General features: G+C 36.0%; 1 pseudogene; it reads right to left on the reverse strand.

Annotated features, from left to right (window-relative positions):
* Window positions 1–8821: 8821 nt before the first annotated feature.
* On the reverse strand, window positions 8822–9893 carry LOC120109365 (annotated as a pseudogene).
* Window positions 9894–13063: the final 3170 nt, after the last annotated feature.

Consider the following 13063-nt stretch of genomic DNA (forward strand, 5'->3'; position numbering starts at 1 on the left):
AACTTGCAACCTTCAACTCTGAAAAGAAAAAAAATGGGGGGTTGTGAGCTTTACAGCCCAATAAGAATCTCTATACATTCATACCAATATAATAATATAGTTTGAAAATAGCAATAAGCGACACTAAAATGAAAACATAAATTATGAAATCTCTTTCCAAATATCTATTATAACTCCATTAAACCAACAATATCCTCATACACATGCCTCAAATATCCTCATACACATGCCTTAAATATCCGGCTTATCAAAAGAGATAAATATCACAAATACCAATAAGTAAAACCTTTTATTCAGCATTGGTTTCATGTGTCTTATCAACTGTTTCTCATTATCTCAATTCTAGATTCTATAACAATTATCTTTTCGGCTTTGGACTAACTAAGATCATGATCCAGTCCAAAACTGTTAAACAAAATCCCAAGTGTTAAACCATAGAGGCTGTCCCATGCATAAACCCATAGAGGCTGTCCCATGCATAAACCCGTGGAGGCTGTCTCACACATAAGCCTGTGGAGGCGATCCTACACATAAGCTCATGGAGGCTATTCCATGACAAGGTTAGTTCAAAGTCCAACTATATCTTATTCGTCTGATTTACATGTTACTCTTGTCAAATCAATTTTTACTTACACAGTATATTTCTCTCAATTTAAAGGTATCATTATTTACATAATCATGTTTTCAATATCTAATACATATAATAACCGTATAAGTATATTTGTACTGAAAATCATATAAAAACAAATCATCACATGCCAAACCAGATCTATCGATATAGATCTCATGATGCAAATCTTACGATGTAAATCTCATGATGCAAATTCAGTAGTTCAAACTAATAAACATATATATATATATTTATATATATATATATATATACTATAATATATATTTATATTAGTAACTAATTATAGGATATCTTTCCTACTTGTAATCAAACACATCTACCAATCGACGCATAACATATCTAGTCCAATTTAACATCAATATAAAACTAGGTTATCTCCTATCAATCACTTGACATATTGATTAATCAATTATTTAGTAATTACCTAATTTTAGAGTTCTAATATTTGAATTATCCATATTCTCTATCCTCTTTTAATTGAGAATTAAAATAAATAAAGGATTAGGGCCTTATTTCGATTTAGAAACTAGAGTATAAAGATCTCCGTTGGGCTTCTTTCTGTTCAGATGACTGCAGCTCAATACAAAACAGGGCTGATTATGAAAATAGATTTGGTCATAGAAAGAAAAACAAGCCAATTAAGGTGGCGGCACCAAGTGCCCAGATTCAATCAGTATGGTGCATACCAATTCTTTTGATTAAGAAAGAAATCAGTCTCCAATCAAAGCAAGAAAACATGTCAGATTGTTAGATGACTAACAAGGATCAGAGTGGAAGAAGGATAGGGCCAACATGTAGTAACATCTGGTGCTTGGATTAATTGGATCCGGATAGTCTAATAATTCAACTCAAGAACAAGAGTCAGGCTACAGTATCGATAGCTCAATAAAGATTGATGATGATGATGATAAAATTCAAACTTGCTCGGTAAGTGCTAGTGGGGGGGGGGGTTTACTCGGGAAGATCGCAATGATGTCAGTCCAAAATTTGCTACAAGGTTTACCAAGAAATATGGAGAGGAATAAAGGAGAGAGAAGGGTTCTCTACTAGGTCAGAAGCTACATAGAGAGAGAAAAGAAAGAGAAAATCTCTCTTCTCTCTTCATGAACAGGGAAGTTCATCCTCCCCCTTCATCTTCCGGTCAGAACCAAGGGCATTGAGGGTGGCCCAACCCCGACGACGGTGACCACCGGCAGCTCTCAACCGCAATTATCGCCAGCAACGGTGGCCGGCCAATGCAAAGAAGAAGGGAGGAAGATTATCATCATGAAACAACCATCATTCATTCTAAACCATAGCTCCCCCCTAACAATCAACCATATGATCACCGACGGTCCTAGAAGACAGCAAAATCCAGCCAATCCCAGAGGTCGACGCGGCCAAAACACGAAAAAAAGGGGCGTAATAGAGCACCTTATTTTGAATCAAATTCCGGTGATTTGCCAGTGCAAATCAAGAAAAAAGTGGCTAGGAGACTAGAAAAAGAAAAGAGAAGAGGTCGGACGACATTTACCCTCGGTCCAATGAGGTGATCTAGAGGATTTTTCGGTGAAGAATCAAGGGAGAAATCTGAAAAAGGAAGACGTTTGGACCTTATGGCTCAGGGGTTTGTCGATAGAGCTCGAAGGAGAAGGAGGGGCCTTAAATAGATGGAAAATCCCGAAGATTTTGGATAGGCTCGACCTAGGGCTCTCGGAGTCCACCGGAATCGGGGGAAGAAGAAGACTACTCCTGACCAAAGTCTTCCTCCCTCCGCCCCTCACGGTGCAACACACATGAAACTCCAATGGGCCCTGGTCTCAGGATGGCCCCATTAGCCCCAAGTGATGCTGGGCTATCACTTAATTATCTCAATCACGTTGAGGAAACCCTGATTATTTGTTTCCTCATCTATCTTGTAAAATATGGACGGGGGAATATATCTTAACCGTCTCTTTGCTTTCTTCAGTTACTAGCCACGTGTAAGAGTTCATTCGGATAAGTTGGGATTGGTCTCAAGACGTGTCCTGCCATGTTCCAACATCTCGATTGGCGCACACTTTGGAACATCCTCCATCCCAAAATGTTGGGATGGCGTGGGACGGGCGGCGCATGCCATTCCATGGATAAATCAGGACAGTCCCATCCCAAAAAATTTAAAACTTTGCTTTATAAACCATTTACTCATACATTTCAAGGAAAGTCTCTTACTTCATCTTGCGTTCCCAAAAAAAAAAAATGTCCTAGTTTAAATGTTATTAAAGACAATGATTTTCATTTAAGTATAGGAGCAGTTTGTACTCTTCGGCAGTGGGGTGCTAATATCTTCCCCTCCTTGCCCCTTGCTTAATGGGATGCTAGGTTTCCTTCTCTCACCTACATCTACTTTTGATCCTTCATGTTTCTTTTCTCCTCTTAATCTTGCATACATCTTCCCCCTTTCATTTCCTCAAATGAAAGTAATTAGACTGTGCCTTACTCTTTCTCTCTCTCTCAAAAAAAAAACAGAATTTAGAAACCACCGAAGAAAAGAAATGAATTTGAGGAAAAATGAATTACGGATTTTGCTGTATGCACTATTCCTATTCCTAATTCCGATGGGAATAAATTAGGAGATATCTAACCGTATAATTGGAAGAAAACCAAGCATACCAGAATCTTATTCTACAAAGAATCCTAATGGTTTCTAAAAATGGTAGCCAACATAAACAACAAGGCAAGAATTCAAGGGTTTGGGAAAGGGGACTTAGATAGAAAGCATCATATACGATCAGCTACACAAACAATGTGTCGTCATCCCAATCAGCTGATAAAAGAATACTGCATAGGCTGTAAATGGTTGGGTTGGCCTATAACCCGACTTGCTTAGACCAAATCCAAGCCATTTTGGAGAATCCGTGGGGCCGAGTTGGGTCTTAAAATTGGACCCATTTCATTTTTTGGGTCGGATTTGGATTTACTGAATTTAGACCCGACCCGACATATTTGAAATTCTCAATAATTTGGGGGTTTTCAATCATACAACCCGCCCCGCCCCAACCCAACCCGAATTTATAAAATTATTTGGGTCCTCAAGCTACAGCCCGTGGGGGTGCAAACAAGTTCTGAAGCCATCGATGGGTTTGACCCGACCCGGACCCGAACCGGACCCAAATATTTTGAGTTGGGTCGGGTTATACAGGGATCCGACCCGGCTCAAATAACTTGTTGGGTTAAAAATTGTAGGGGTGGACTCAATCCGACCTGACCCGATCTTCTACTAGGTTGGTCTGAGTCCAAAATTAGAAATCCGGACAAAAAACCGGATTGGGTCGGCGGTCATTCATGACCTGACCCGACTCGATCAGACCCATTTGCATCTCTAATGCTACAAAGATTTACAAAGCCTGGATCAGTCCTCCATTTTAATAACTTAAAGTTTTTTTTAGACTACGAAACCGTGATAAATATTGTATCAGAGGCAGACCCAATATGCATCGTAGCCTTATCATCGTTTTGAAGGAGAGAAGATCCAATTTGATATAAATGAATTTAGATCTAAAATTTATTACTCTCTTCAATTATCATTTGATAGAAATGAACGGGTCATGATTCCTTAAGTTTGCTGCAGAACGCATCTAGCTTAAATCAAGTCAATTTCTTTCTGTTCCAACATTGCAAGAAGCCTATTTTGGGATTTTGATGAGATGTAGGGTGCTAACTTGAAATCCATGCTTGATTTATGTGTCTTAATGTTATATTCATGTCCAGAGTTAAATTTCTTATTTTTTTTCTTTTGAATTTTTATAATTATTGAAGAGTCTAGCTATATACCTACTTTCTTTCAAGATCTCGTATATTAATGCTGCGAAGATGTCCATAGGTGGATTTGTGGACTAACGGCTTATTGCCATGAAATTAAGAAATTTTTTTTTTTATTTCCTTGGGCAGCTGCAATGGATGTTGTCTTTTGAGTTTAAATTTGCATGACTAAAATGTCATTTTGTGACATGTCGTTTTGCTGTTTGATTTTGCACGGATCAATTAGTACTACATCATCATCCATATGCCAGTCATCTCTTATATAACTATAAATTATGTTTCCTCTTAAGTTTTACAAATATTTTTACATGGGTGATGATGTGCATACGAGTGAAGATGTGGCATATGGGATAATAAGATGCTGCTCCGGTGATTGAATATTTTTTGGGCAAAATATTCCGCAGCACGTGCCACATCATCATCACCAATCGACCACGTAATCACCTATTTAAGCAGTTTCTGTCGTGTGATCACCCCAATTAATGCTAGCAAAATCTTCTAGTGCGAGAAAGTGACCAAAATCCAAGAGAAGAACCATATTAAAATAGTTGAGAAAAAATATAGACCAAATTTGAGCTTTTAAAGTTTAGGCACTTATTAAATTTTTTATTTTATTTGGAAGACCAAAAGTATAATTAACCCCCAGAAATATATACTGGTTTTCATGGAGTTTCATTAGCTCGGCTGGAAATGTTTTTTCTCTAAAATAATGGATATATGAAAAACACCTGCCGTGCAGCAGCCATTTAAACACTCCAACTCTGAGTGAAACTCTCATCCTCCAAATGCAACTCGGCAGATAATACCGCCATAGAGATAAATAGCATTTCATGCAATCTGCTGACTCAAGACATGTTTGATGTCTCTAATTAAGCAATGAGGTAGGTATAACTGACAGGCCTCCTTCACTATGTGCTCAGAAGAAGTGGTGGAAATAAACCTAGTTGCCAAGAGCCATTGTTCCATCTAGTTGCACCTTCTAATCTTTGTTCAAAGCAATTGCAAACAAGGTCAGGAGCAAGTGCTTGAGAGTGAAATCACCTAACCATTTATCACGCCAAAATGGGACAAACTCTTTCCATGAACCATCCTCTGTCCTCAAACAACTTCCACCACCATTTACAAAGCAATTATCTGTTAAAAGATCCAAAACCTCATCAAAACAGAAAAGGCTTCCATACTATAACAGGAGGTGAAGCAGAGGGAGAGAAGCCCTCGTCCATCAATGCATGTGAGAGGTAAAGTTGAGTAATGAAAATAATTAAGAATAAGAATCTCATGACTGGCCGGGAAACGACATTATATTATATAGCGCCGGAAAGAAGGTATTCCCATATAGCTAAGTGCTTTTGTTGAACCCTATCTAAGTATCCCAATGACAAAGAGGTAAATAAGGATGAAGCCTTTCTATCTGCTACTCCTGCCAACTTCCAATTTCGGTTCAGGCTTGGGGAGGGGAGCGCTAACCGACTTGTCCTAGATAGAATCCATGGATTGTGAAAGATGTTCCACTAGAAATATTCTTGTTATTGCTTCGACTCATATTCCCCAAAAAGTGGATCCCGCTCTAATAGCTCCGAATAAATTAAATACATGCATTAAGATACGAAGGCTTCTTATTCCACAACAACGAAAGCACTTTTTCATTCTTTCATATACTAGGGGATTTCACTTGGAAAAGAAAATGTTCCATACTAACGTATTCGGGTCCATAACCATGGGTTCCAATGCACGAGATCACGAGATCTTGTTGCGAACACCATTTCTGGTCTATCCGTGTTGATATCCAGCATTCCAAGGCCATCCTCCTCTTTTGTTCCTACAAATCATAGCCAGTTGACAAGATGGAAAATTTTAAGTGGTTTGTGTTTTAGTCTAAGTGTCAAAATCTCCATGGACAATAGGATTTCCGATGCTCTCCGCTTCTAAGCTCATAAGGTTGTCGCATGAGCCAAACTATATCACAGGCCAGTTCTTTCTTCCAGGATGGCTAAACTTCCAGTTGCCAGGCCTCTCGTAGGCGTCGTACTAGACTGAGCCAGCTTCAGTTATATTTTTCTTTAAATTGGCTCTCTTTTTTCCTCTTTTTTTTTGATACAGCGGATCAGACTGCTACTCTATTTTTCAAGTGTTTCGCGTGGGATATCCAACAAATTTGCAAAGGATAATTTTCCACTGATAAACCGAACTATTTCCATGCATCTGATAAGATCCGTAAGTTGGGTCTTCCCATGGTGGAAACTTTGAACATGCTTCAGGCCTTGATAAAAGAGATATTACTAACTGAGAAAAAAAAAATGATAGTATGATTATTTGGTGCCATCAGCTGTTTCTTAAACTATAGAATTGTGAGAAAAGATAAGGATGAATAAATCAAGAATAAATATTTCCAGTAATTAAAACATGAAAAATTGTACCATTTTATTAGATGATGAATTTTAAAATATAATTTTTTGAATTTGAATTTGAGTAGTAGTTGGGGCTGGGTCTTGGAAGGTAATTGGGCACTTTTACATGGTTATGGGCCAGTCTTGGAATAGGTCAGGGCAAAACCATATTTTGGATGTGGTCGATTTGTTTGGCAAGCTGTTTTTAGTTGAGTGGGGTCGTATTATTTAGGATTTGGTCCTAGGCCATCTCCATTCTTTATTCTTTTTAAAAATATATTTTTATATTTTTTCTTGTACATTTTTTTGAGTATCTCATGAAATATGAGCTGGCTTGGCCATTGTTTTGCTCGATCGAAAATGTATTTGTACTCTAATGATGATGTTTTTTTTTTTATATAAAGGAGTTCATTTCACGATATTGAATAATTCGAGATACAGATATCAGAACAAACGGTTTTATCTTGATCCCTCACTAATAGAATTTAATAAGATGCTATTTCTTCAAAAGAGAAAGGGCAAAAGAAAACTTATTGAGATGTTGTAATGGGTCGGTAAAAAAGTATACGATACCTATCTAGCTTTTTTCAACCTTGATCATCTTGTTCTATGGTTATTAATTGAGAGCTTAACCTAATCATTAACGATCATCTCAAAGTCAGGTAAATGCAATGCTTAGTAGGAAGTTTCTCGGATAGCAATAATATAGTAGCAGCAGTAGTAAAATTAGGAGTAAATGTAATGCTGAGTAATAAGACGGTTCCTTGGGATAGCAATAACAATAGCAACTGCAACAGAAGAAGTAATACTGAGTAATAAGAAGTTCCTCCTATAGTTTAGTAGTAAAAAGTTATAGTGTAGTAGTATTCGTTGTTATAAATGTAATGCTGACTAATGAGAAGTTCCTCAAAGAGCCATAATAATAATAGCAGTAGAAAATATAATGCTGAGTAATAAAAAGTTCCTGGGATGGCAATAATAATAGTAGTAGTAGTGGTAAGAAGTTTTAGTAGTAATAAACGTAATATTGAGTAATAAGAAGGATGTTCCGGAGGGGGAGGAGGAGGAGGAGGAGGGGTAAAAATAATAAGGTGTTCCTTTAAGAGCCTCATTCTTCTTTCACGATTGTTGACTCATTGTAATCAAAGTGGTATCTCAAACCACCATTGCACTAAATTCTATTCTACAGAGTTCCATTTTTCAAACAAGTATGGCTGGATGCTGCTATGATTTAAAAAGTATCTTATGGTGCACCAACTTTTAAACAATGAGATACTATATATGATCTAAATTATGAGTGCAGCTAGGTGCTTCGGATGCTAAAAGAATCTCTGATATTAGTTAGCAATGATAACCAGAACCTGTCTAAACTGTTATCCATGGATCGTTCATGTCATTGTTGGGAGGGGACCCTGCAATACAACTATCTAACACTCCCTCCATGTTAAAAACCTCCACTTTCTTCAGAAAATTCGAACATTTATTGCTTCAGTTTTTAGAAATTGTAAGAACGAACTCATCCTACACTTGGAAGTGCCTCGGAGAGGAGAAAAAATAGTGGCAAGAGGGTGTAACATAATAACAAGCACTACAGCAAAGAAATCTTATGAAAGCTGCAATTTAGGGCCTGTTTGAGATGACTGCCGGATATGCCGGAGTGAGAGGGGGTGTGGGATTATAAAAATCTCATATGGATGTGCTTGGGCGAAAAAAATTGGAAGAGTGACATCCAAGGAAGTCCTCATGTTCCACCCCTCATACTTCGATAATTTTTAGAATTAGAAATAATAAATGGAAAATAAGAGAAAATTCATCTCACTAATGTCTTTGATAGAACATCATCTGATCACTCCACCTGCAGTTATTAGACCACTCAGAATAACAGAGCCAGTAAATCATTTCGCCCAAATTACAGATACATCTTTTGAATACTGTAGTTATTAGCCACCACTCAAGTTTGTATCTAAGACTTTTCATTGAGAGAGAAGGAATCCATCAGCTGAGCTCGCAGCTGTTGTCCAAATAACAAATAATTTAGAGATTTAGATTGAGAACTAGGGCCAACAGTCTTTTTTATTTCAAAATTAAATTTAGCTGGAAGATAAAAACAAGAGATCAACCATAAGTGCATGGATGACCATATCAAGCCATCAATCTACCAACAGAGGACTTCCAACAGTATTTCCAGAATTTGAACCAAACATTCCCTCATTGGATCTAGCTACAACCTAATTATCATTAAAAAAATGGGTAAAAAAGAAGGGTGACCAACTAGGAGTGAAGATATTTTAAGGACTAAATAGTTTTATTACATAAGAAGGCTTCTAATGATTGCAGCTTGATCACTGGTTGTGTCGTTGTGGCAAGTAATTCAGCAAGCCTTTCGCTTAAGCCATCCATTTCTTGATGCAAGCTCCTAATATAGTTGCATGTCTCTTGCAGGACCTTGGCTGCCGACCCCTACGTACACCAACAAGAAACCTTAATGACCGGCTAAACCCTCTGTATTACTCGAACTAAGATTCATGAGATAGTTTTACAGATCAATAACCACACAATTACAACTATGAGAATAGATGACTTCAACTTACCCTATCAGTGCTCCGACGGCGGGCCTCAGGGAGTAAAGCTTGCAACTTGGAGACAAGATCGATAATCTGGTCATCTGTGATCCTTGAAGAACTCGGCCGCCTTGAACGGGATCTCCTACTGGACATCTTATTCGCTTTGGCGAGTGTGTTTTTAATTTACTGTGGGCTGTTTCCAAGTCTCAGAGATGAGAGAGTGAGACTACAGGGATGGAAGAAGAGATAGAGGATACAGATATATGAAGAAAGATGGAAGGAAAAGCAATGGAGTAACACAAGCACCAGTAGAGGTGCGGATGAGGAGGAAGACGAGGCCGATTGGAGAAAAAATGGGCAAGCGTCGCATTTAAGTAGTCTCTTGGATGGACTTGGGAGGCTGGGAGATCGGAGAGAGAGAAAGGGAGAGAGAGACCTTGGGATACGTAAACCGTGCACTCGTGGGGTGGCTTCATGCTGCGGGTTAAAATTTTTTAAGAGATGTGGAGGAGAATTGCTTAGTTTCTGAGTGGTCTTGTGTCAGTTTACAACCCTTCTGGCCACGTTACGTTGTCAACTTATAATGGAGGAGGGACTGGGGTTCTCGTCACCGCTTACGAAAATAAGAACTTTCATGGTTTTTCTTGAGTTTTGTTGTTAATCTGACGATATGATAGCCAGTTCTACCAATGATAAATTTTCGGGAACATAAGCCATAAAAAAGTTCCTACAGTTAAGATATTTGGAAAACTTTGATATATAAGGTCAATAAAAATCTAATCTAGAAAAGAAAATTATTAAGTTTTTTAGCCTCAACCCCTCTCCAAAATTCATAAAAATTAAATATATATATATATAAATAAATTATTCAAAATATCTAAAAAATTAATAAAAAGTTAAATAGACATGCTAAAATTATTTAAGCATGTTAAACATATCTATATATATGTTAAAGTTATCTAAATATGTTAGAAATATGTTTAGAAATATCTAAAACTAATTTAGAAAAATGTAATAATAGAAAGGCATCCCACGTAGAAATTATTTTAGAAAAAATTATCTATCCCCATGCATAAATTATTTTAGAAAAGTGCAAAAATTTTAAGAAATATTTGAAGCCATCTATTTTAAAATCCTCATGCAGTGTTCTCATGTATCGAAAGCTGTTGGAAATGTCACGATGCACTGAAATCTTCTTAATTATTTTAGAAGAAAATTATGGAAAAAATTATTTGAAGCCATTCATTTACAAATTTCTTAAAGAAAAAATTAGAAAGCCTTCTTCTTAATGAGTTATTTTAGAAAATATTTTTCTTCATGTAGATTTTTAATTTTTTTAGGAAATACAAAATCTCTTATTAATTATTTTAGGAAATGCAGAAACTCTTCTTATTTAATTTTTGTGAATCTCTATTTAGGAAATGCACAAATTATTTTAGGAACGTACGTAGAAATTCTAGGAAATATTTGAATACATCTACCTAGAGTTGCCTAATAATATTATTAGGCATTGGACTCTTTTTAATTTTTTTAGGAAAGAAGTTATGAGGAAAAATTTATTTGAAGTCGTGTGTTAGAAATCTCTCAGAGAAAAATATTATTTTAGGAAGCTTGCTTCTTAATTATTTTAGAAAAAATATATGCTCTTCCACTTAGAAATTTTTTAATTATTTTAGAAAATGCAAAAAATCTTATTTGTTATTTTAGAAAAAATAGAAACCCTTCTTAATTATTCTTACTAAGCCCTATTGACATGCGAAAAAATACTCAAAAAATATACATCAGTCAAGCAAAAATTTCTTAATCATTTTAGAAAATACAAAAATTCCACTTATAATTTAGTTTTTCATTCTATTTTTATTCTTCTATTGTATGATTTATATTTATATTTTCAATATCTCCCCACACGTCGCATGTGGATATCATTCTTGTAAGTTACTAATCTATTAGGCTGCATTAGATAAAGAGAATAAGTAGAAAATTATCCTCTCAAGTATGAGTTATCCAGCCAAACTCTCAAAAAGAGTCATGGAATAGCACCTATTCAGATAAATTCCAAAAATAGACTTATTTGGATAATTTTACTGTGCCAAAATGATGGAATAGAATTATTCCATATAATAGGATAATCTATTCCTCTAAACTGCAACTTATTCCTACTTTCTTTTCTAATACACTAAAAATTAAAAGAGAATTTTTGTTTGTGATAAGATCCAAACAATCACGCATAAAAGCCGATGATGAACTGAACGAGTTACTCCTCCATTATATCCCTCAAACCAAACATTAAAAAAAAAATCACAAAATAGACTACCCAATCTACGGTGGAGAGGATAACCATCCAAAATTATCCCCCATGCCAAATACAGCCATTGAAAATTAAGATGATATAGCATTTACCTGAGTTGTGAAAACTTGAAGGGAGGTAATCTCACCGCAAGGGAATGAACCTCGAATTCGGCTACGTGAGAGGGCTCCCCTTTCTGCGTTAACCGGTCAAACCGCTCACCCGCCTCTCCGACCCACGCATGTGATAGGAGCAGCTCCACTGGTACTTTGAAGATATTATTCAATTATTATGGACTTGAGTGAACAAGTTATAAGATACTTAAAACACGACACCGACTAAGAGCAAGTTGCATTTTGCACCTAACAAACTCTAGCATCTTCTTCTATCAAATATCTTTCTTTGTTTATATAATAAAAGATTACATGTAGTCCATCATAATATATTTACTTTCTATGCCTTGATATACCACGGTATATATCAAGGGGTAGAAAGTAAACATTTTTTATGATAGGCCACATGTAAGGTAGCTCTAATCTTAAGTATGCATCATTTGTTAGTAGCACATGCTCTCTCTCTTCTTTCTCTTTCACACACTATAAGAAATTAAACTAATGTTAGGAATATCTGCAAAATCCTTGCATGGACATCAAGTTAAATGCTAAAGGCAAATTGTGTCTCATATTCTTATAGTAACTTTGTTGTTCGAAGTTTTGCTTTGTGGTATGAGATTGAGAGATCTGTGCTTGTTACTTGTCATCAATGTAGATATTTTCTTTTTTGCAACAATATAAAAATACCAGCAATCATTTTAAAGAAATGACTTGCTACTCATTCAAGTCAAAGATTAATAAGATATCTCCTAACATTTGAACATTTTCCTTTTTCGAATGGAAGAATGGACCCTCTAAGATTGGAACGTAAAACCTTTGGTACCGTCGGTAGCAACATCCAGTCTATTTCCTTGATTTTCCATCATACCAAGATATCCAATAATATATTTATAGTATAATCTTTACACTTTCCTTATATCAAAGATATTTTGCATTTGCATTTTGGAAGAATATGGAGAAGTCACACCAACCGCAGTTGCAATTTAGAAGGATGAAAAGGCTGGCATTTACAATCTTATAATATAATATCATCAATAAAAATTATTTTTATTGTAATATGATCTTGGTTGTCCAATTCTTTTGCTGCCTTTGCAACTGCTAGAGATTTTTATTGGTGTCCCTAATATGTATGAGATAATGGAATGTAGATGGCTTTATTAAGCACAAAAATGGAAAGGTGGATAACATCTCATTAAAAAATACATTTTTATAATTCTTCGACAAATCTTCCCGGTTCCATTTTCAGATATTTTATTTTTTTGATTCTCACGGATATATCTATATTCGAATAATTTAATTCA

Source organism: Phoenix dactylifera, unplaced genomic scaffold (assembly GCF_009389715.1).
Source record: "Phoenix dactylifera cultivar Barhee BC4 unplaced genomic scaffold, palm_55x_up_171113_PBpolish2nd_filt_p 002079F, whole genome shotgun sequence".
Taxonomy (NCBI): Eukaryota; Viridiplantae; Streptophyta; class Magnoliopsida; order Arecales; family Arecaceae; genus Phoenix; species Phoenix dactylifera.